The following is a 25,735-nucleotide window of genomic DNA, read 5'->3' on the forward strand; positions in this document are numbered from 1 at the left end:
TTTTTAAAAAGGTCCTGCAATTTCTTGAATTTTAGCAATCAGACCTTGGTGATGACCTTGAGCAGTAGGATATAAATAACTCCCACGTGCTTAGCATATCAATAATGGAACACTGGTTAATACCTAGGTGCTGGGTTGATAGGTACAGCAAAGCACCATGACCCACATTTACCTATGTAACAAACCTGCACATTCTTCACATGTACTCTGGAACTTAAAATTTTAAAAGAAAGAATATTTGTATTAATTTACAGTTCAACCAACAGAGCGTGAAATGGCCATTTGTCTCAACCCAGAATACACAGTTTTATTCTTTTTTTTTACTCTCTTTAAATGTATTTTTATTTATTTCAATAGCTTTAGGGGCACAAGTGGGTTTTTGGTTACATGGATGAATTGTATAGTGGTGAAGTCTGGGATTTTAGTGTACCCATTACCCAATAGGTAGTTTTTAATCTCTCATCTCCCTTCTACCTGTCTTCCTTCTGAATCTCCAATGCCTTTATACCACTCTGTCTGCCTTTGCATACCCATAGAATAGCTCCTACTTAAAAGTGAGAACATGTGGTATTTGTTGTTCCATTCCTGAGTTACTTAGAATAATGGCCTCCAGCTCCATCCAATTTGCTGCAAAAAGCATCTTTTTTTTTTTTTTTGTGGCTGAGTAGTATTCTGTGGTGTGTATATCACATTTTTCTTTATTCCACTCATCAGTTGATGGACACTAGTTGATTCCATATCTTCGCATATTGTGAATTGTACTGCAATAAACATATGCATGCAGGTGTCTTTTTGAGATAATGATTTCTTTTCTTTTGGGTTGATACCCAGAAATGGGAATGCTGGGTTGAATGGTAGTATCTACTTTTAGTTCTTTGATAAATCTCCATACTGTTTGTTGTACTAATTTGCATTCCCACCAGCAGTGTATAACTGTTCCGTTTTCACCATATCCACACCAACATCTATTGTTTTTTTATTTTTAATAATGGCCATTATGGGCTGGCTTGGTAGCTCATGCCTGTAATCCCAGCACTTTGGGAGGCCGAGGAGGGCAGATCATCTGGGGTCAGGAGTTCGTGACCAGCCTGGCCAACATGGTGAAACCCCGTCACTACTTAAAAAAAAAAAATTAACTGGGCATGCTGGCGGGTTGGCAGGTGCTGGTAGTCCCAGCTACTTGGGAGGCTGAGGCTGAGGCAGGAGAATCGCTTGAGCTCACGAGGTGGAGATTGCTGTGAGCCGCGATTGTGCCATTGCACTCCAGCCTGGGTGACAAGTGCAAAACTCTGTCTTAATAATAATAGCCATTCTGGCTGCAGTGAGGTGATGTCTTGTTGTTTTGTTTTTCATTTTCCTGATGATTAGTGATATTTGGCATGTTTTTATATGCTTGTAAACCATTTGTACATCTTTTGAGAAATGTCTATTCAGGTAATGTACCCACTTCTTAATGGAATTATTTGTATTTTTCCTGCTGATTTGTTTGAGTTTCTTGGAGATTCTGGATATTAGTCCTTCATCACATTTATAATTTGCAAACATTTTCTCCCATTCTATATGTTTTTCATTAACTCTGGTGATTATTTCCTTTGCTGTGTAGAAGCTATTTAGTTTAATTAGATCTTATTTATTTTCCTTTTTGTTGCATTTGCTTTTGGGGTCTTCATCATACATTCTTTGCATAGGCCAATGTTTTCAAGTCTTAGATTTAGGCCTTTAATCCATCTTGAATTAATTTTTGTATATTGTGAGTGATAGGAATCCAGTTTCATTCTTCTATATGTGGCTATCCTATTTTCCCAGCACCATTTATTCAATAAGGTGTCCTTTCTCCAGTGTATGTTTTTGTATCCTTTTTCAGAGATCATTTGGTTGTAAGTGGCTTTATTTCTGGGTTTTCTATTGTGTTCCATTAATCTGTGTATCTACTTCTATACCAGTATTATGCTGTTTTTCTTACCATGGCCTTGTTTAATTTGAAGTCAGGTAATGTGATGCCAATATATTTGTTCTTTTTGCTTGGTATATTTTTTGCTATTGTGGCCCTTTGTGGTTCTACATGAATGTCAGCATTTTTTTTCTAATTATGGAAAGAATGACATTGATATTTTGATAAGAATTGTATTGTATACGTAGACTGCTTTGGGCACTATGGTCATTTTTGCAATATCAATTCTTTCCATCCATGAACATAGAATATATTTTCATTTGTTTGTGTCATCTATTATTTCCTTCAGTGGTGTTTTCAAGTTATCCTTATATAGATCATTCACCTTCTTCATTAAGTCTGCTTCTAGGTATTTTATACTTTTGCAGCCATTGTAAAAAGATTGGGTTCTTGATTTGATTCTCAGCTTGATCGTAGTTGGTGTATAGTGGTGCTACTGATTCATATTCACTAACTTTGTAACCTCTGAGACTTTACTGAATTAATTTTTCAAACCTAGGAGTGTTTTCTAGGAGTCTTTAGGGTTTTTTAAGTATAAGATCATATCATTGGCAAACAGAGATAGTTTGACTTCCTCTTTCCCAATTTGGATGCCCTTTATTTCTTTCTCTTGCCCAATTGCTCTGCCTAGGACTTCCCAGTTTTATTCTTACTATGTATGAAACAAAAAGTAAAATGGAAAGTAATTAATGTTTTATTTCACATCACTCTCTCATACACAAATAAAATTAATTCAAAGTTCCATGTTGAAAACACGTTATTTTTTATTGTTCAAATATTAGATCCTGTCTTGTTCCAAAAGGAATTTTAAATTGTGTATTAAATACATAGGAATCAAGAAGATAAGTGGAAAGTGTTACCAAAACAATAAATATAAGAAGTATAGTTAACACAAGGGTCCCCAGTCCCCAGGCCAATGACCGGTATCCGTTTGTGGCCTGTTAGGAATTGAGTCACACAGCAGGAGATGAGTGAGCAAGAGAAGCTTCATCTCTGTTTACAACCACTCTCCACTGCTCATATTACTGCCTAAGCTCCACCTCCTGTCAGATCGGCGGTGGCATTAGATTGTCATAGGAGAGTGACCTGAACACTATTGTAAGCTGCTCATGCAAGGGTCCTGTGTTGGGCAATTTTTGTGAGAATCTAGTGCCTGATGATTTATCACTATCTCCAGCCTCCCTCAGGAAAACAAGCTCAGGGCTTCCACTGGTTCTACATTATGGTGAGTTATATAATTATTTCATTAGCTATTACGTAATATTAATAGAAATAAAGTACACAATAAATGTAATGTGCCTGAATCATCCTGAAACTATCCCCCTTCCTAGGTCCATGGAAAAATTGTCTTCAACAAAACTTGTCGCTGGTGCCAAATTGGTTGATGACAGCTAGGTTAATAGATAATAGGACCCCTTCACCCTGTCTTGGATTATAGTAATCTGCAGATATGCATTGTGTGAATGACATCTGAAGGTGCTATCTTGCACTGTAAATCATTTTAGGGATACCTGCAGTATTTCATAAAAATTAAAATTTATTTTTAGTTAATTTATAAACTTGTTTATAAGTAGTGTGTTCTTCTTAATTAGTTAATTTGAAGTGATCTGTCCTAATTGAGATGTTCTTATGACTGTATTAAAAAAAGGTAATTTTCAACTTGTAATTTTACTGCATAATTTCTATTATTCTTTTCCATAATATTTATCAGAGTTACTAATAACAGAAACTCACCAATTAGCAGGATGTTCTTTTGTCACTACTTTTCAAGTATATTTGTCACTTGGAAGAGATTGAAGTGAGAAATTAACAGCATGAGAACTGGAAAGGAAAAGTAGTCAAGAACACAGAAATTTTATTTGGATAATAAACCTACATAGGGTGAGCCAGATCACAAACTTTTTATTTTCTAACAAAACAAATTTTAATATAATTATATGTAACTGTAGATTGACCTTAAAACAAGAAGAGGAGAAGAGAAGAGATGCTGAGATGTTGTACAAAAAAGATAGTGAAGAGTTAAAAAGAAAACAAAAGGAATATGAGAAAGAAGTTGAAATGAACCAACAACTCAAACAGATTCTGAAAACTGCAGTCACGGAATTGAGGAGAGTAAGAATGAATGTGCATCAGGTAAATTAATTTTTGGTGAAAACTTTATATTTCTAACTTTATATTTTATCAGTATTACTCATAATATTCCTTTGATTTAATGTGCATTATTCAGGTTTAAAACACACCAAAACTGTTAGCTAATTTTACAAATGAGCTTTGACATTTATAGCTAGAGTTATTTATTGTAAACAATAGCATCTCAACCTGTGAAGCTCAGTCTTAAAAACTCAGTCTGTGTTTTCTGAATGAAGGAATGGAGGATAAATTGAGTTTAATCACTAACATAAATATTCGTTTATGCATTTTTATGTTAAAATACAGGCTAAATAGCTTTGAAACTATAATGAAACTCATTAAATGTTTTGAAAGAAATCTTATTACACAATGCTATATTTTTCTGTAGGTAGGAACTGTTTATCCTCTTAGAGAAATTTAGCTGTCATGTATGTAATTAAAATTTGAGTGATTCTTGAAGGATAACTGGGATTGTGTTTTAATAGGCTACTTTTTTTAACAGATTTATAAAAGAGGTTCTGCTCTTTTAGACTTTATTTTTCAATGCTATTAGACCACAAGTGTAATGTATCTCTAAGTTGTGTAGGAGCAAAATGATACCCAGAAGCAACTTCCCGAAGAACAGAATGCCAGAATATTACAAAATGAGATTCTGAGTAATAAGCAAAAGGAGATACAAGTGGCTGAAAAGAAAATGAATTCTGAGCTATTTTCCTTACTCATTTTCAGATATATTTTTGTATGTGTATGTATTTGAAAAACCAATTCTATGTATTTTGGAAAGTATAAAGGATTTTAAAATCATAGGTGTGTGTGTCTGTGTGTATCCTATGTATCCATATATGCATATATATGTATATACATATATGTATATACATATATATACATATATGTATATACATATACATATATGTGTGTGTGTGTGTGTGTATATATATATATATATATATATATATATATATATGCATGCTTGTCCTTTGGAATGAGGCCATTGTGAATGTCACTACTCAATTGTTGCAGACAATCAGAGTTGAATTAAGAATATGGCAGGGGGTGGAGCCAAGATGGCCGAATAGGAACAGCTCTAGTCTACAGCTCCCAGCATGAGCGACACAGAAGATGGGTGATTTCTGCATTTCCAACTGAGGTACCAGGTTCATCTCACTGGGGAGTGCCAGACAGTGGGTGCAGGACATTGGGTGCAGTGCACCGTGCATGAGCCAAAGCAGGGCGAGCATTGCCTCACTCGGGAAGTGCAAGGGGTCAGGGAATTCCCCTTCCTAGTCAAAGAAAGGGGTGACAGACGGCACCTGGAAAATCAGGTCACTCCCACCCTAATACTGCGCTTTTCCAACAGGCTTAACAAATGGCACACCAGGAGATTATATCCCACACCTGGATCAGAGGGTTCTACACCCACGGAGCCTCACTCATTGCTAGCACAGCAGTCTGAAATCAAGCTGCAAGGCAGCAGTGAGGCTGGGGGAGGGGCGCCCGCCATTGCTCAGGCTTGAGTAGGTAAACAAAGCGGCTGGGAAGCTTGAACTGGGTAGAGCCCACCACAGCTCAAGGAGGCCTGCCTGCCTCTGTAGGCTCCACCTCTAGGGGCAGGGCACAGACAAAAGACAGCAATAACCTCTGCAGACTTAAATGTCCCTGTCTGACAGCTTTGAAGAGAGTAGTGCTTGTCCCAGTACACAGCTTGAGATCTGAGAATGGGCAGACTGCCTCCTCAAGTGGGTCCCTGACTGCTGAGTAGCCTAAATCGGAGGCAGCCCCCAGTAGGGGCGGACTGACACGTCACATGGCTGGGTGCTCTTCTGAGACAAAACTTCCAGAGGAACGATCAGGCAGCAGCATTTGTGGTTCACCAATATCCGCTGTTCTGCAGCCACCACTGCTGATACCCAAGCAAACAGGGTCTGGAGTGGACTTCCAGTAAACTCCAACAGACCTGCAGCTGAGAGTCCTGACTGTTAGAAGGAAAACTAACAAACAGAAAGGACATCCACACCAAAAACCCATTTGTACATCACCATCATCAAAGACCAAATGCAGATAAAACAACAAAGATGGGGAAAAAACAGAGCAGAAAACCGGAAACTCTAAAAATCAGAGTGCCTCTCCTCCTCCAAAGGAACACAGCTCCTCACCAGCAATGGAACAAAGCTGGACAGAGAATGACTTTGACGAATTGAGAGGAAGCCTTCAGAAGATCAAACTACACTACACTACTACTACTATGGCAGAAACTCTACAAGCCAGAAGAGAGTGGGGTTCAATATTCAACATTCTTAAAGAAAAGAATTTTCAACCCAGAATTTCATATCCAGCCAAACTAAGCTTCATAAGTGAAGGAGAAATAAAATACTTTACAGACAAGCAAATGCTGAGAGATTTTGTCACCACCAGGCCTGCCCTACAAGAGATCCTGAAGGAAGCGCTAAACATGCAAAGGAACAACTGGTACCAGCCACTGCAAAAACATGCCAAATTGTAAAGACCTTCAAGGCTAGGAAGAAGCTGCATCAACTAACGAGCAAAATAACCAGCTAAGATCATAATGACAGGATCAAATTCACACATAACAATACTAACCTTAAATGTAAATGGGCTAAATGCTTCAATTAAAAGGCACAGACTGGCAAATTGGATAAAGAGTCAAAACCCATCAGTGTGCTATATTCAGGAAACCCATCTCATGTGCAGAGACACACATAGGCTCAAAATAAAGGGATGGAGGAAGATCTACCAAGCAAATGGAAAACAAAAAAAGGCAGGGGTTGCAATCCTAGTCTCGGATAAAACAGATTTAAACCAACAAAGATCAAAAGAGACAAAGAAGGCAATTACATAATGGTAAAGGGATCAATCCAACAAGAAGAACTAACTATCCTAAATATATATGCACCCAATACAGGAGCACCCAGATTCATAAAGCAAGTCCTTAGTGACCTACAAAGAGACTTAGACTCCCACACAATAATAATGCGAGACTTAAAAACCCCACTGTCAACATTAGACAGATGAACGAGACAGAAAGTTAACAAGGATATCCAGGTATTGAACTCAGCTCTGCACCAAGCGGACCTAATAGACATCTACAGAACTCTCCACCCAAAATCAACAGAATATACATTCTTCTTAGCACCACACCACACCTATTCCAAAACTGACCACATAGTTGGAAGTAAAGCACTCCTCAGCAAATGTAAAAGAACAGAAATTATAACAAACTGTCTCTCAGACCACAGTGCAATCAAACTGGAAATCAGGATTAAGAAACTCACTCAAAACTGCTCAACTACATGGAAACTGAACAACCTGCTCCTGAATGACTACTGGGTGCATAACGAAATGAAGGCAGAAATAAAGATGTTCTTTGTAACCAACGAGAACAAAGACACAACATACCAGAATCTCTGGGACACATTAAAAGCAGTGTGTAGAGGGAAATTTATAGCACTAAATGCCATCAAGAGAAAGCGGGAAAGATCTAAAATTGACACACTAACATCACAATTAAAAGAACTAGAGAAGCAAGAGCAAGAACATTCAAAAGCTAGCAGAAGGCAAGAAATAACTAAGATCAGAGCAGAACTGAAGGAGATAGAGACACAAAAAACCCTTCAAAAAATCAATGAATCCAGGAGCTGGTTTTTTGAAAAGATCAACAAAATTGATAGACTGCTAGCAAGACTAATAAGAAAAGAGAGAAGAATCAAATAGTCACAATAGACAATGACAAAGGGGATATCATCACCGATCCCACAGAAATACAAACTACCATCAGAGAATACTATAAACACCTCTACGCAAATAAACTAGAAAATCTGGAAGAAATGGATAAATTCCTCCACACATACACCCTCCCAAGACTAAACCAGGAAGAAGTTGAATCTCTGAATAGACCAATAACAGGCTCTGAAATTGAGACAATAATTAATAGCTTACCAACCAAAAAAAGTCCAGGACCAGATGGATTCACAGCCGAAATCTACCAGAGGTACAAGGAGGAGCTGGTGCCATACCTTCTGAAACTATTCCAATCAATAGAAAAGGAGGGAATCCTCCCTAACTAATTTTATGAGACCAGCATCATCCTGATACCAAAGCCTGGCAGGGAAACAAGAAAAGATAATTTTAGACTAATATCCTTGATGAACATTGATGCAAAAATCCTCAATAAAATAATGGCAAACCAAATCCAGCAACACATCAAAAAGCTTATCCACCACGATCAAGTTGCTTCATCCCTGGGATGCAAGGCTGGTTCAACATACAAAAATCAGTAAATGTAATCCAGCATATAAACAGAACCAAAGACAAAAACCACATGATTATCTCAATAGATGCAGAAAAGGCCTTTGACAAAATTCAACAACCCGTCATGCTAAAAACTCTCAATAAATTAGGTATTGATAGGACGTATCTCAAAATAATAAGAGCTATCTATGACAAACCCATAGCCAATATCATACTGAATGGACAAAAACTGGAAGCATTCCTTTGAAAACTGGCACAAGACAGGGATGCCCTCTCTCACCACTCCTATTCAACATAGTGTTGGAAGTTCTGGCCAGGGCAATCAGGCAGGAGAAGGAAATAAAGGGCATTCAATTAGGAAAAGAGGAAGTCAGATTGTCCCTGTTTGCAGATGACATGATTGTATATCTAGAAAACCCCATCATCTCAGCCCAAAATCTCCTTAAGCTGATAAGCAACTTCAGCAATGTCTCAGGATACAAAATCCATGTATAAAAATCACAAGCATTCTTATACACCAATAACAGACAAACAGAGAGCCAAATCATGAGTGAACTCCCATTCACAATTTCTTCAAAGAGAATAAAATACTAGGAATCCAACTTACAAGGGATGTGAAGGACCTCTTCAAGGAGAGCTAGAAACCACTGCTCAATGAAATAAAAGAGGATACAAAAAATGGAAGAACATTCCATGCTCATGGGTAGGAAGAATCAATATCCTGAAAATGGCCATACTGCCCAAGTTAATTAATAGATTCAATGCCATCCCCATCAAACTACCAATGACTTTCTTCACAGAATTGGAAAAAACTACTTTAAAGTTCATATGGAACCAAAAAAGAGCCTGCTTCACCAAGTCAATCCTAAGCCATAAGAACAAAGCTGGAGACATCATGCCACCTGACTTCAAACTATACTACAAGGCTACAGTAACCAAAACAGCATGGTACTGGTACCAAAACAGAGATATAGACCAATGGAACAGAACAGAGCCCTCAGAAATAATGCTGCATATCTAAAGTATCTGATCTTTGACAAACCTGACAAAAACAAGCAATGGGGAAAGGATTCCCTATTTAATAAATGGTGCTGGGAAAACTGGCTAGCCGTATGTAGAAAGCTGAAACTGGATCCCTTCCTTACACCTTATACAAAAAGTAATTCAAGATGGATTAAAGACTTACATGTTAGACCTAAAACCATAAAATCCCTAGAAGAAAACCTAGGCAATGCCATTCAGGACATAGGCATGGGCAAGAACTTTATGTTTAAAATGCCAAAAGCAATGGCAACAAAAGCCAAAATTGACAAATGGGATCTAACTAAACTAAAGAGCTTCTGCACAGCAAAAGAAACCAGCATCAGAGTGAACAGGCAACCTACAAAATGGGAGAAAATTTTTGCAACCTACTCATCTGACAAAGGGCTAATATCCAGAATCTACAATGAACTCAAAGAAATTTACAAGAAAAAAGCAAACAACCCCATCAAAAAGTGGGCGAAGGATCAGAGAAATGCAAATCAAAACCACAATGAGATACCATCTCACACCAGTTAGAATGGCAATCATTAAAAAGTCAGGAAACAACAGGTGCTGGAGAGGATGTGGAGAAATAGGAACACTTTTACACTGTTGGTGGGACTGTAAACTAGTTCAACCATTGTGGAAGTCAGTGTGGCGATTCCTCAGGGATCTAGAACTAGAAATTCCATTCGACCCAGCCATCCCATTACTGGGTATATACCCAAAGGACTATAAATCATGCTGCTATAAAGACATATGCACACGTATGTTTATTGCAGCATTATTCACAATAGCAAAGACTTGGAACCAACCCAAATGTCCAACAATGATAGACTGGATTAAGAAAATGTGGCACATATACACCATGGAATACTAGGCAGCCATAAAAAATGATGAGTTCACGTCCTTTGTAGGGACATGGATGAAATTGGAAATCATCATTCTCAGTAAACTATCGCAAGAACAAAAAACCAAACACCGCATATTCTCACTCATAGGTGGGAATTGAACAATGAGAACACATGGACACAGGAAGGGGAACATCACACTTCGGGGACTGTTGTGGGTTGGGGGGAGGGGGGAGGGATAGCATTGGGAGATATACCTAATGCTAGATGACGAGTTGGTGGGTGCAGCGCACCAGCATGGCACATGTATACATATGTAACTTACCTGCACATTGGGCACATGTACCATAAAACCTAAAGTATAATAATAATAATAATAATAATAAAAGAAAAAAATAAATAAATAAAAATACAAAAATTAAAAAAAAAAAAAAGTGGGCGAAGGATATGAACAGACACTTCTCAAAAGAAGACATTTATGCAGCTAACAGACACATGAAAAAATGCTCATCATCACTGGCCATCAGAGAAATGCAAATGAAAACCACAGTGAGATACCATGTCACACCAGTTAGAATGGCGATCATTGAAAAGCCAGGGAACAACAGGTGCTGGAGAGGATGTGGAGAAATAGGAACACTTTTACACTGTTGGTGGGACTGTAAACTAGTTCAACCATTGTGGAAGTCCATGTGGCAATTCCTGAGGCTTCTAGAACTAGAAATACCATTTGACCCAGCCATCCCATTACTGGGTATATACCCAAAGGATTATAAATCATGCTGCTATAAAGACACATGCACACGTATGTTTATTGCGGCATTATTCGCAATAGCAAAGACTTGGAACCAACCCAAATGTCCAACAACAATAGACTGGATTAAGAAAATGTGGCACATATATACCATGGAATACTATGCAGCCATAACAAAGGATGAGTTCATGTCCTTTGTAGGGACATGGATGAAGCTGGAAACCATCATTCTCAGCAAACTATCACAAGGACAAAAAACCAAACACCTCATGTTCTCACTCATAGGTGGGAATTGAACAATGAGAACACATGGACACAGGAAGGGGAACATCACACACCGAGGACTGTTGTGGGGTGGGGGGAGGGGGAAGGGATAGCATTAGGAGATATACCTAATGCTAAATGACGAGTTACTGGGTGCAGCACACCAACATGGCACAAGTATACATATGTAACAAACTTGCACGTTGTGCACATGTACCCTAAAACTTATAATAATTTAAAAAATGGCATTATCCTACCCTATATAGGATCCTACCCTATATAGATAAAGTCATATTCTTAATTCAACTCTGTTTGCCTGCAACAAGCCAGCAGTAACATCTACCATGGCCTCAAACCAAAGGAGAAGCATTTGATATTTTTTCATAAGAATTGATGATACTTCCTTAATCGCAGAAGTTTGGCTACTAACAACAGATGTTGTAGTTTTTGGACATTATTTTATCTTCTTAAAATATTAATGGAGAAGTCAATTTATTATTTTCACTGGTAGGTAAAGAGGAAATATATTGCTGGTTCAGAGGCCATATTGTGGATGCCATTCTCCTTACTTTTGAGGAGAGTAAACAGTTTATTCCAAGTAGCATCTCATTTCAACGCAAAGAGCTTTGAAAGCAATGGCACCCCATAATATATATTTTGTGATAATTTATATATAAGTCTTTTGTTCCTAGAACACGAATGCAGTGTATTTCCCCTATTTCATACTTATTACTGTTTCAAACATTACAAAGGGGAAATAAAAGTTGTTGCAATAGCAGATAATCTCATGATTTTCTAAGAAAAGCTCTATAAATTTTATTTTGTTTAGCAATCTTATTTTGAAATGAAAGCCTTCTTTTGTATTTGTATATTTATACCACAGAAGTAACTGTGATTTAGTGGAGGAGCAGTAGAAGTAATATCAGAAGACCTAGGGAAAACCTGCATCTTGCATATTTTTTGACTTCTCCTTTTCAGAATTGTGATCTTAAATGAGCTCAGTGATGTATGTAGAAGTGCAATGCTTAGATGTAGATGTGTACAATGTAGAAGTGTACAATGCTTAGATTTAACATTTATGAATAAGTGTAATTCTTATAACTGACAATAAAAATGTTAGAAAAGTAGACTCTCTCTCTATAGAACCTTCTCAGGAAAAAGGAACAGAAAAATCTTTGAGAAATGTACTCTGTCTAAATATATGCAGGGCTAAGGCTCTTAACATGGTGTGGTTTATAGGTTAGATCTCAGAGTGTAAACCAATTTTTAAAATATTCTCAAATTTATTCTTCTTATAGTTTACACCTCTGGTCTTTTTGTAATTCAGAGAAAGGCTTTTTCAATTCTGAGATCCATAAAAATCCTCTAGTTAGTGTTTTATTTTTTACATTTATGGATTCATTGTCTTGAAATAAATTTTCAAACTTTCGAGAATTTACACTCTATTAGGTTTGAAGTTTTGATCCAATTTTTTTTCCAGTTAAATATTCACTTATAGGAATCCTTTCATTGTACAGATATACGCGTTATTTTTTAAAAATTTCTTAAGAAATCGTGATATGTCATTGTATTGAGGGCTAACTAAAAGTTTCCTTTGTTTACTTAGATTTGTCTTAGGCATAAGAAAGAAAAAGATCTGTTGCATGAAAATAGCATGTTGCAGGAAGAAATTGCCGTGGTAAGACTGGAACTAGACACAATAAAACATCAAAACCAGCTAAAGGAAAAGAAATATTTTGATAACATTGAAAATATGAAAAAAAGAATGACAGTCTTCTAAAAGCTATAAAATTGAATGAGGAAACGTTAACAAAAGCAGTATTTCACTACAATGAACAGCTTAGCATTTTGACAGCTGAGAATAAAATGCTTGGTTTTAAACTGGGGGATGTAAAGCACCACGAGGAAAGACTGGAAACAGAAATTCAATCATATAACTGTAGACTGGCTACTACTGTATATTATTGTGACCAAAGTCAGTCAGCAAAAAGAGACCTCTTTCCAGAGAATAAGACATAAATAGGTTCATTTACAGGAGAAAATGAAGTTTGATATGCTTACCCTAAAAGGTAACAGTGAAGTTCTTTCTGAACAACTCTCTAATGCTAACAGTAAAATTAACTGCCTAAAAATTAAGCTCCATCACGCAAGATAAATGCTCAGAGAAAAGAGTTCAGTTTTAGAACATTTCCAAAGAGATCTATGCCAAACACAGACAGTGTCAAAAGAAAGAAATTGAAGAAATATGTCAAAATGAACAAAGCAGAGTAAATAAATATACTGGAGAGCAGAAACCTATGAAGACAGATTTTCTCAACTACAAAGTGAAAATAATTTGCTGTGACAGCAACTGGATGATACTGACAAGAAAGCTGAGAGTCAAGAAAAGACAATCAGTACTATCCAAGAGCAATTCCATGCTGTTGTCAGAAAACTTCTAGCTGAGAGTATAAAGTCTTCTGCTGGAAGAGGAAAACAAGGAGTTAATCAATTTACGTAATCCCTTGAAAGAAAGAATATATCAATGTGAAAAAGAGAAAGTGGGAAAAAAGTAAGTATTAACAAAGATATTTTTCAAACTTCCTGAAAGAAAATTTAAAGTAATATTTGGTTATGGTAAATGTTATGTGTATTTGAATATAAAAATATGTAGACCATAAAATATATTTGCTGTATGGCCTAGAAACATACCAGCAAAAAAAGGTAGACCTGAAAGATGCTTATTTTGAATAATGAAATTGTATCACCTTTGAAATTTTAAGACTTTAATTTACAAATTGTTACTATATATAGACTAATAGTTCTAATGTAGAATTCTGCTGAAATAATTTTAATATCTCTCTGTGGACTAATTTTAAGACCATGATGAGGCAGATAAACAGAAATGCCTTTTATCTGAAATGAGTTTTTTGAAATTAAGATTCAATTATGTGGGTTACTTTGACAGTTAATTCCAGATTTCCCAGGTGAACTGAAATATACTGCTGTATCTCATAGTACTTTTTTAAAGTAGCTTTTTATGTATTTATGTTGGTGTAGTTTTATTTTTATTTATACTGATTTGACTTAAATCTGAGACTTTAAGTCTCACATTATTGTTATGACCTCTCAATTATTTAAAGGCATTTACTTTTTATAAAATCATTATTTGGAACAGATGTGAATTTCCAGCAAAACCATATTTGATTTAGTCTTACCTCTGGTATTTATAATTTTAATGTTCTTAAAAGTAATTTGCTCATGATTTTTATCTTATGGCTCAATGACTGCCATTTGGATATAACCTTGTCCAGTACAAAGATAATTGTGGTTGTCTGCGGTTGCTTTGTTTAGCATTGGGTTTCCATTTTCAAACTAATAAAGGTTGGCAGAATTCACATATATTTGGAATGGAGTGAGTAGGGGAGAGAGTTATAGGAACTGAGGTAAGGGAGGGAGGTGGAGGCCAGGTTACCTAGGGCCTCCAAACGTCATTGGAATTTTACTTTTATTCTGAGGTAGAAATCTATTAGAAGGATCTCAGCAGGCAATTGAATATGTGAGGAGTGGGGAGGTTTTTTTGAGGTTCTAATAAAAAAGAGGAAAGACATTTTACACTCTAGCATTTTCCACTACTAGTCCCACCCACATACCGAATTTTTGGGACTTCAGTAGGTTGTTAAGCATTGTAAATGTATCAGGGATTAATGATTCTGTCATCTAGCAGAATACTTATTTGGAAGGAACATAACACCTGTGTCCTTGACTGAATTCAGTAATAATGTGTACTCATGGGGAAAAGAAGGTGAATCCATGTATGTGGTGCTATTTTTCAAAGTATATGTTGAATGTTATGATCATTATTTAATAATAAGGTGATATATGATATCAGTAACAAAAATATCTTAACAGGTAATTATGAGACAACTTCTACAAGAACTGGCTGATACCCTAAAAAAAACCTACGTCAGAGCCTTCCCTAGAGGCTACACCACATTGTCACATTAATTTAGAAGAGACACAAGATTCAAAGAAGGAATTAGGTAAAATCAGAGTCAAGTATGTATGAAATGTAACATGTCAACAGTTCATCTGTAGGTGGTGGAGGAATATATAATGTTTTAGGATGCTAATTGCAGTGGATAGATTTCTTTTGTATTTTCATTATAATTAATTTTATTATCTTTATCATGCACTTATTTCTTCTAACTTTTCAGTCTGTCATGTTTTTCTCGTAAATATGTACATTTTAAAGATAATATTTACCCTTAGGAAAGCTGGGAATTATACATCATTCCTCACAGAAGTTGAGGGAGGTTTTTTGTGTGTGTGAAACAGTATTTTTCAGGGATTTCTCTGTTGTCATGTTGAGGCAAGCCAGATTACATCAGAGGATAATGTTTAATAGAATGTTCCAGAAAAGCATCTTATTGCTTATCTTACTTTCTTGAATGGGTGCAGAATCTTTGTATATTTATTGCATGAATTTTAGGATAACTTGTACAGAAAGGCCATTATACTTTTCTCCAAAATGCAGATGTTTTAGGTTAATTTACAAAGTACTTGAAATGTTAGGCATTCCCTTCTTTTTTCTTTCGTTTTAAGTATATTGTAAAAGCATGGAAATGCTCAGTTCGTGTAGAGTATATACATCCAAATTAGAGGATTAAGAAATGTATCTAGATCCTACCATTGGGATTTTAAAAGACAATTGTATTGATGTATAATTTGAACACCATACAGTTCACATGGTCTCTTAGTATATTCACAGAGTTGTATAGCCATCACCACCATCAATTTTAGAACATTTTCATGACCCTAAAAAGAAACAGTGCATCATTTTGCTATTATCCACCAGTTTGCCCTTCCTCAGCTCTAGGGAACCACCAGCGTACTTTGTCTTTATAGAGTTGCCTATTCTGGACATTTCATATCAGTTGAACCACACAATATGTGGTGGTCTTTTGTGATTGGGTTCTTTCACATAGCGTAAGGTTTTAAGGGTCATCTGTGTTGTAACATGTATCAGTACTCAGTTCCCTCTTATTGCTGAGTAATATTCCACTGTATGGATATATCAGTCATTTTATTTACTCATTCCTCAGTTGTAGACCTTTGAATTGTTTCCATTCTTTGGCTATTAATCATGTCTGCTTTTATGTACAAGTTTTTGTATTTTCATTTCTCTTGGGTGTATACATACCAGTGGAATTGCTGGGTCATATTGTAACTCTATATGTAACCTTTTGAGGAGCTGCCAGTCTGTTTTCCAGAGTGGCTGTATTATTTTACATTCCTATCAGAATTGTGTAAGGGTTCTAACTTCTCTATATCTTTGCCAACATTTTCACATTTTTTATTAAGAAAAGATTTCATCTTAGTGGCATGAAATGATACCATATTCTGGTTCAATTTGCATTTCCCTAATTCCCTATGATACCTCATTCTGGTTCGATTTGCATTTCCCTAATGACTAATTACTTTAATCATCTTTTTACGTGCTTCGGAGTGACTTGTGTATCTTCTTTGGAGAAATGTCTATTAAAATGCAGCCTATTTTTAAATGTGGTTGCCTTTTTGTTTGTGAATCCATAAGATCCTTAACAGATATGATTCTCAAGTATTTTCTTTCACTCAATAGGCTTTTTTAAAACTTTCTTGATGATGTCTGTTCACGTGCAGACATTTCAAATTTTGATAAAGTCATTAATCTTTTTTTGCAGTCACAAAGATTTATGTCTATATTTTCTTCTAAAAATTTTATAGTTTTAGCTCTTATATTTAGTGATTCTATTTTGAGTTAATTTTAGATACAGCATATGCTAGGAGTCTATTTTTATTCTTTTGCATGTAGATACCCAGTTTTCCCAACACCATTTGCTGAAAAGACTATTCTTTTAAACAAATTAATATTCTTTTTTAAGTGTTGTTCTTTTTGGCACCCTTGTTGAAAATCAATTGACCATAAATGTGAGTTTATTTTTGGATTCTCAATTCTAATATGTTGTTTTATGTCTACTGTTATGCCATTACCAAAGCAAATTTTAGAATTTTTTTCCAATCATGTTACTTATTATTACCAATTGCTTAAAGTAAGAATAGAAATTCAAGTACTAGGTTGCCTTTAATTTCACTGTTTGCTTCTTGAAGGAACATGTGGTCAGCTTACATTATGGTAACTTCATGCTTAACCTTTTGAGGAGCTGCCAGTTTGTTTTCCAAAGTGGCTGCACCACTTTACATTTCCAGCAGCATTGTATAAGGGCTTTAATTTCTTTACATTTTTGCTAACACTTATTTTCTATCTTTTTTATTGAACAAATATTTCATTCTGTGGTGTGAAGTGATACCACATGGTGGATTTTATTTATATTTTCCTAATGACCAATTACATTAAGCATCTATTAATGTGCTTATATCCATCTTCATATCTTCTTTGCAAAATTTCTATTCAAAATCTTTGCCCATTTTTAATTGGGTTATCTTGTTATTTATGAATTGAAAGGGTTCTTTATATATCCTAGGTATAAGTCCCTTATCAGATATATACTTTCCAAATATTTTCTTCTACTCATTGACTTGACTTTTCACTTTCTTGACTGTTATCTCACACACAGCATTCTTCAGTTTTGAAGTCCATTGAATCCATTTTTCCTTTGGAGTCAGAGCTAAGAAAACACTGCCAAATGTAGTTACAAAGATTTATGCCAGTGTTTTCTTCTGAAAGTTTTAGAGTTTTAGCTGTTACAGTTAGCTGTTTTATTTTGAGTTAATTTTTAAGTATGGTATTTAGTGAGAGTCCAACTTTATTATTTTTTTGCATATGAATACCCAGTTGTCCCAGCACCATTTGTCTAAAAGACTATTCTTTTCTCATTTCATTGTTTTGTTAACCTTGTGAAAAATCAATTGACTGTAAATATGCAGGTTTATTTTTTAATGATCAGTTCTTTGTTTGTCTATTCTTATGCCAGGGCCAAATTGAATTTAATAAGTTTTTTTCAATCATGTTGCATATTACCAGTTATCTTATGTCATAATAAAAATTAAATATAGTGGAACATCTTTAACTTCACCTTCTGCATCTCCAGAGAGTCTGTGGCCAGCTTATACTTTACTTATCCTAAGACATGATGAGAAGTCAGGCTTACAAGACACAATTCATTTCTTTTTTTTCCTCCATTCAAGCCTTTAGTCTCTTATCCAGTGCCTCCCTCTATTGTTTCATTTTCAGTAAATTTTGGTCACAGGATCCGCTGACATAGCCTACTATTTAGTGCATTATGTCTTATTAACTCATTATAATTCATAGAATCATCCATAGATGCTTACCATCTAGGAAGGAGAAGTTTACGTCTGAGCTGCCAGCTTTCCTCAGTGGAAATCAAGTGAAGTTATCATCTTTCAATATGCAGATCCTTTTTCCACCTGGTAGCTGGTTCTCTTGTGTAGCACTATGGCTAATCCTTTTCTTGGTGCAGATCCTCCATTCTCAGAAACCACAGTTCCCTGTATTGACCTCGTTTTACTGAAACAGATGCACAGCTGTGCTTTCTAGCTTAGAAGATTTTTGGAATAAAAAGTTTAACTCATTCCAAGAAAAATTTTTAGGAGTGCAGCGCTTAAAAATCTGGTAATGTTCAGGAAATTTATCAGAGACAAATAGTAGATTAGTAATTTGAATTTTAAAATTTCAGAGTCAACTTGTGTGCTATAGAGAAGCGTTGTGGTATAACATAGAGATTGGATGGTCTTAACTTCTCCATACAAACAAGCTTGAAGTAAGGATGAAGGAGAAATCGCATTTGATTTCTTAACACTCAAGGCACACTACGTTTATTTTACTTCTGTAAAGATTAAAAATAATTCCATCGTGTTCTCCTTATTTCCTCACTGAGTAAAGGAAAATGAAAATGGAATACTAGATTGATTAATAAATACTCAAAGCTGCTTACTTTTAGAATTTTTAGTTAATTGAAATCAGGTAAACTGTCTGATTTTGGTTATTTAACCAAGTAGTTCTAGTTGTTTTTCCAAATCACGTCTTCTTGCTTTCCAGTCTTATTTCCTAACTTGAGGGTAAATTCTAAGGAGACACCCTTGCCTTGTTATCAGAGTTCATAATTGAAGGGAGTTTTAGGGAAAGGTTCATCCTCAGGAACTTATGTCTCTCTCCCAGTTACCTGCTGCTTCTCAATAATGCTTGTCATCAATAAATTAATCTCAACATTTATTTGATTCTACTTTAAAGGAGACTCTTTTCTGCTGCGTAAGTTATGTTTCCTGTTGTCTCTTTTTTAAAATCATTTTTTTCTAACAATTACCCAGAGTTTAGTGGCTTAAAAGAGAAACATTTAGGGCTGGGCGCGGTGGCTCACGCTTGTAATCCCAGCACTTTGTGAGGCAGAGGTGGATGGATAACGAGGTCAGAAGTTCAAGACCAGCCTGGCCAAGATGGTGAAACCCCGTCTCTAATAAAAATACTAAAAAAGAACAACATTTATTTTGCTCATGAATCTGTGGCTTGGAAAAAGCTTGGCCAGGACAGCTTGTCTCTGCTCCCCTCAGCTTCCCTAGGAACAGCTGAACGACTGGGGAAATGGAATCGTCAGATGCTTTGCTCAACCATGTGTTTGATGGTTAATGCTGGCCATTGGCTGGAACCTTGGTTTGGGCAGGCAGCATGAACACTGACACTGGCACGCTCAGGCTCTCTTTGTGGCCTGAGCTCTCTCTTGGTCTGGGGGCTGGGTTTGAAGGGAAAGCAGTTGGAGATAGAGAAGCCACATGGAATCGCTTTTACTGCATTCTTTTCATTAGAAGGAAGTCAGTAAGTTTGGTCCATATTCTATTTTTTTAGTGGGATGAATTTATCTTCTCTTTTGTTTTTAATTGACATGTATATACAAAATTATGAGCTATAGAGTTATATTTTGATACATGTATATAGTGTGTAATGATCAAGGTATTACTAGCATATTTATTACCTCAATCATTTTTCAAAAAGTCTTCCAGCTTTTTGAAAATATACAATAAATCATAGTTAAGCATATTCACCCTACAATGCTACAGGACACGAGAACTCATTCCTTTTATATAACTGTAATTCTGTATCTATTAACCAGCCTCCCCTCCCTTACTTCCTTGAGCTTTTTTGTTGTTGTTAAGAGACAGGGTCTTGCTAGTCTAGTCTGGGCTCTGGGCAACTGCAGTCACCCAGACTAGAGACAATGATTTGATCATAGCTCACTGCAGCCTCAAACTCTTGGGCTTATGTGATCACCCCACCTCAGCCTCCTGAGCAGCCAGGATTATGGGTGTGCACCACTGCACCTGTCTGATTTTTTACTTTGTAGAGATGAGGTCTCATGATGTTGCCCAGGCTGGTCTGGAACTTTTGGCCTCAAGCAGTTCTCCTGCCTTGGTCTTTTAAAGTGCTAGGAAATTGCAGGCATGAACCATGTTGTCCAGCCTTCAATTTTCCTTTAGCTCCCACACACGAGTGAGAATGTGCAGTATTTTTCTTTCTGTGCCTGCACTTAACATTCTCCAGACTCATCCACGTGGCCACAAATAACAAGATTTCATTCCTCTGTATGTAGAATACTATTCCATTTTGTATGTATACTACATTTTTTTGTCCATTTGTTGATGGATGTATGGGTTGATTCCATACATTAGCTGTTGTAAATAGTGCTACAATAAATGTATGAGTACAGTTATCCTTTTGATCTTTTGTTTTCTATTGGCTGAATACTCAGTAGTGGGTTTGCTGGATCCCTCAGCAGTTCCAATACTAGTTTTTTGAGAAAATCTCATGTTGTTTTCTGTAGTGGCTGCACTAATTTACCTTCCTACCACCAGCATATAAGAGTTTACTGTTCTCTGAAACCTCACCTGCATTTGTTATTTTTTGTCTTTTCAATGATAGTCATTTATTTGAACTGGAGTGAGATTATATCTCGTTGTAGGTTTGATTTGTGTTTCCCTGATGATTAGTGATACCGAGCATTTTTAAATGTATTTATTTGCCATGTGTATTTCTTTCTTTAAAAAAGAAATGTCTATTCAGATCTTTTGCCTTATTTTGAATTCAGATTATTTTTTTAATGTCAAGTGTTTGCGTTCTTGTATATTTTGGATATTAGTCCTTTATTAGATGAATAGTTTGAAAGTATTTTCTCCCATTCTACAGGTTTTCTCTTTACTCAGTTGTTTGCTGGGCAAAAGCTCTTTAGCTTAATGTGGTACCATTTGTCTATCATTTGTTTTTGGCCTATGCTTCTGATGTCTTATCCATAAAAATCTTTGTGCAGACTAATGTCCTGAAGCATTTTTCCTATATTTACTACTACTAGTTTGATAATTTTGGGCCTGACATTTAAGTCTTCAATCCATTCTGAGTTTATTTTGGTATTGATGTTAGATAGGAATCTATTATCATTGTTCTCCATATGGATATTCAGTTTTCCCAGTGGCATTCATTTGAAGAGGGTGTCCTTTCCCCAATGTGTGTTCTTGGCGTCTTAGTCCAAAATCAGTTGGCTGTAAATATGTGGATTTATTTCTGGGTGCTGTATGCCATAGACTTTACCCTAAGAATCATTACTTCTTAAAATGCAATTCAAATTAGCATAAAACATTTGCAGTTTAGGGAAAGGCTTATGACATTAGAATCCTTATTTACAGGATTCATTATTTTGTCTCTTTTTTTTGAGATATGGTCTTTGTCTGTTATCCAGGCAGAAGTGCAGTGGTGTGGTCATAATTCACTGCAGCCCTGAACTCTGTGTCCAAGCCATCCTTTTGCCTCATTCTCCCAACGAACTGGATGTACAGGCATGAACCACCATGCCTGGATAATTAAAAATAATTTTTTCTGTAGAGATGTGGGGTCTCACTATGTTTCTGTGGCTGCTCTCGAATTCCTGGCCTCAAGTGATCTTTCTGCCACAGACTCCTAAACTGCTAGGATTACAGGCATGAGCCACCATGCCTAGCACAGAGTATTATATTATTTTCAGTGTCTTATTCTGAGAGCCATTTATTGATGTTGGCCTAAATATCTTAATATGATATCTCTGAAACTTTTTTTGACAAATTATGGGGAATGATGATGAGGGAAGAGGTTTATAAACTTTCTCCTAAGAGAGAACTTAGAGCCACTTAAGGAGGAACAAAAAGAAACAATCAGAATAATGAAAGATCAAGTGCAAAAATTCTGCATCAAATATGATGATAGTAAAGAATATATTTTTGTGACTCATGGTGGTCTAATTTTGTTCTTGAATTTCTGAGTAATTTAAGGGTTAACATTTGAGGAATCTGCTACATTACAGGTAATATTTTATTCCAAGTACATGTATTTCAAAAGTTTTATTGGTTTATTATTAAACCAAAATTTTTATTGGTTTTATTAGATTATTCTCAGCTACTTCATTATCAAGCTGTATTATTTCATTCATGCAGTTTGATGATCTCACAGCAGAACTGGAAGCTGTATCTTTACAATGTGTCTATGGCTGAAAACAAGTTACTCAACAGGAGTTATCTATGAAAAAAGTACAACAGGAATGTGAAAAACTTGAGGAAAATAAAAAGATGTTGGAAGAAGGAATAGCAAATCTTATGACACATATGGAAAAATATGGTAGAACTTAGTAAAGTACAAGAATATAAATTGGAGCTAGAAGAAAAAGCAATGCCAGCAATAGAAAAAAAATAGAAGAAATCCATTAACAGGTTAGTTTTTAAATCAGGTAAGTTTATCTGTAATGTGCTTTCATTTATTTCACTGCAAATTACATTTTAGATATTATATGTATTGTGTTTACTCTGCCTCTCATAGCAATTTATAGAGTTCTAGAAACAGGTGGCATCTGTGTTTTTCTTTTAAATATTTAAACTTCCATCATTATTATAACAAAATTGATCTTTCAGGGTAATGATTCTCACTATAGACTCACTTGATTATTAATACCTGTAGGCATAAGACTATTAGGAAAAGAGAAGATTGTGATTTAGAAATTAAATGATACTTTTGAATTGGTCTTAAGCTATATTGTTCATTGTTCAGTTTTTAAAATTATAAATGGATTCTATTACTTTTTAAATGACCAGATTGCATTAATACTAACACTACTAAACATACACTCATAGAAAATGGAATAAGCTTATTAATTTGTTTTGAAAGCATAATTTAGTGAGATGCCTTCAGGAGATTAGTGGAAAGTGAATGCTAACTTGACAATATAATTTTGGAAAATAATGTCAGTAAATAATCTTACCTTTAAAATGTTAGTCAAGGACAGTTTCTGTGTCTCCTTCCTCTCTCTCTCTCTTTCTTTTGTATGGCTTTTTTTTCCTGAAAAAATCTCATGTAGTTAACTTGATCTATTAGTTTTTTTCACTAAGTATTTTTGAATCATTATAATTAATAAAGTGATCTTGTTATAAAATTACTTGTCAGAATTTCCCTAAGTAAAAATATTAATGAGTTTAATTTACTTTTTGGTACATCACAATCTAAACCCAAAGTGTCAAGTACTACTGCTACTCTGGGTACATCCTGGCCCTCAGGCATGGAACTGTCCTTGATTGTGATCTTTAGTATTATCACTATAGGGCACCTTAAGAAAGACTATTCTTTGTAACATTTTCAAACTACAGAAAGGCATTCTTGTGAAATAGGGAATAATTATTACAGGAATGAAAGGAAGTGTAATTCACAAAGTGGTTTAAAATAACACCTTGTTCAGCCTGAAGGGGTGTGTGGAAGATAGAAAGAAAAAATCCCATCTCCAGTGCATTGGTCACAATGTTAGGGGCTAATTGTCTTCAGAGATGCTTTAGTTCTTTTCGATCACCAACCGAGCCATCTACTTCTCTACTATGAGTTGTTGCTCAGAATTATTCATCAGTGCCAAATGCTTAATTGTTCCTAGATAATGGGTGAAATGTACAAAGGTGAAACCTGAAACTGATTTACTAAACACAAGTATTTCAAGCGGTTTTTTTTTTTTGATTCATTTTAGATTTCTTAAATGTATGTTATTTAAGGAGTACAACAAGACGTTTTGATGTATTTATAGTGAAGTGGTTCTTATAGTCAAACAACTTAACATATTCATTTTGTCACATAGTTACCCTTTAAATACAAGTATTTCTAATAGAATTTTCCAAATCTTACAAGTAGAGTCATTTTAGAAAGCAGCAAGTGTTACCTGTTCAGCCCCACATTACTGATAGCCATTTCTCTTCCCCCTCTACTTTGTTTGAATTGCTTATTCAGTAGAAATCACCCTAGAAACACATGTACTTCTTTTGAATGATTTTAAAATTATAATTGGTTACAACAGATATGCTCTCACACATCTTCGGTGAGAAAACACTGTTTAGTGGGTAATTTGGTTTACTCTCTCGGCAACTTTTAAAAAAGTGGAAGTCATTAAGACTTATTTAAGGAAAAATGAAATACTAAGCATTTGTCTTTGCTATCTTCACAGATTGAATAAGGAAATAACAGTGATCAGCACGAAGCTCCATATGGAGAAAGAGTGGATGAAAGCTTTTCTCAGTGCTCTTTCTACGAGGCCAGGCTCAGAGTCACCTCGTGTTGAAAATCTTAATAGTATAGGACTCAACAGAAAATGTATTCCCAAAACACCTGTAAGAATTCCTACTTCAAACCCACAGACTTCAAATAACTGCATGAACCACATGACTGAGATTAGTTATATTACCTTTTCTCTTTTGGGTTTTATTTCACTAATAAAATTCTTGTTTTTAATTTTGTGAAATACTGAGTTGTTCAGTTGACTTATGCATGTTAAGTAAAGATTATAGTTAGCTGTATTAACACAGAAAGGAAATGGGAACTTTACTTTTTTTTTTTTAATTCCCCAGAGCTCTAATTTTCAAGAGACACCCATTTGCTAACTTTATTCAGTAAATGTAAATAAACTGACACATTTTAACTTTCTTTAAAGGCTGCATTTAAGTTAGATTTTAGAAATTGCATGTTATTGCCTAATAACTGAAGGTATACTTTGAGATGCTTTGGCTTATGCTCTAATTGATTGTAGTTTGGCTGTGGTTCATGCCACTTTTAAGGTTTCTTTGTACCATCTCACCTCTTCCCACCCATACTCACGAGGGAATGATTGGCATCCAAACACTTAATCACACATGGGTATTTATTATTTAATAGAATCCAAAATAAGTGCATTTTATGAATTAAATAAACATAAATTACTAAAAGATTCATTTCCATTTTTATTTTAAAAGCCTTGTGCTCTTCTTACATAAGAGTACATCCTCTGACTATAAAAATCCTAGGAAATATTCTTCTGGACATAGTGCTTGGCAATGAATGTATGGCTAAGTCCTGAAAAGCAATTGCAAGGATAACAAAAATTGACAAGTGTGATCAAATTAAACTGAAGAGCTTCTACACAGCAAGAGAAACTATCAAGGGATGGAACAGGCAGCCTACAGAATGGAAGAAAATATTCACAA

General features: G+C 35.5%; 1 pseudogene; it reads left to right on the plus strand.

Moving 5' to 3' along the window:
• The window catches only part of LOC129060832 (POTE ankyrin domain family member A-like), a 48,668-nt pseudogene extending 23,654 nt beyond the window's left edge, over window positions 1-25,014 (plus strand).
• The last annotated feature ends 721 nt before the right edge of the window (window positions 25,015-25,735 follow it).

The sequence above is a fragment of the Pongo abelii genome, chromosome 7, assembly GCF_028885655.2.
Source record: "Pongo abelii isolate AG06213 chromosome 7, NHGRI_mPonAbe1-v2.0_pri, whole genome shotgun sequence".
In the NCBI taxonomy this organism is placed as follows: domain Eukaryota; kingdom Metazoa; phylum Chordata; class Mammalia; order Primates; family Hominidae; genus Pongo; species Pongo abelii.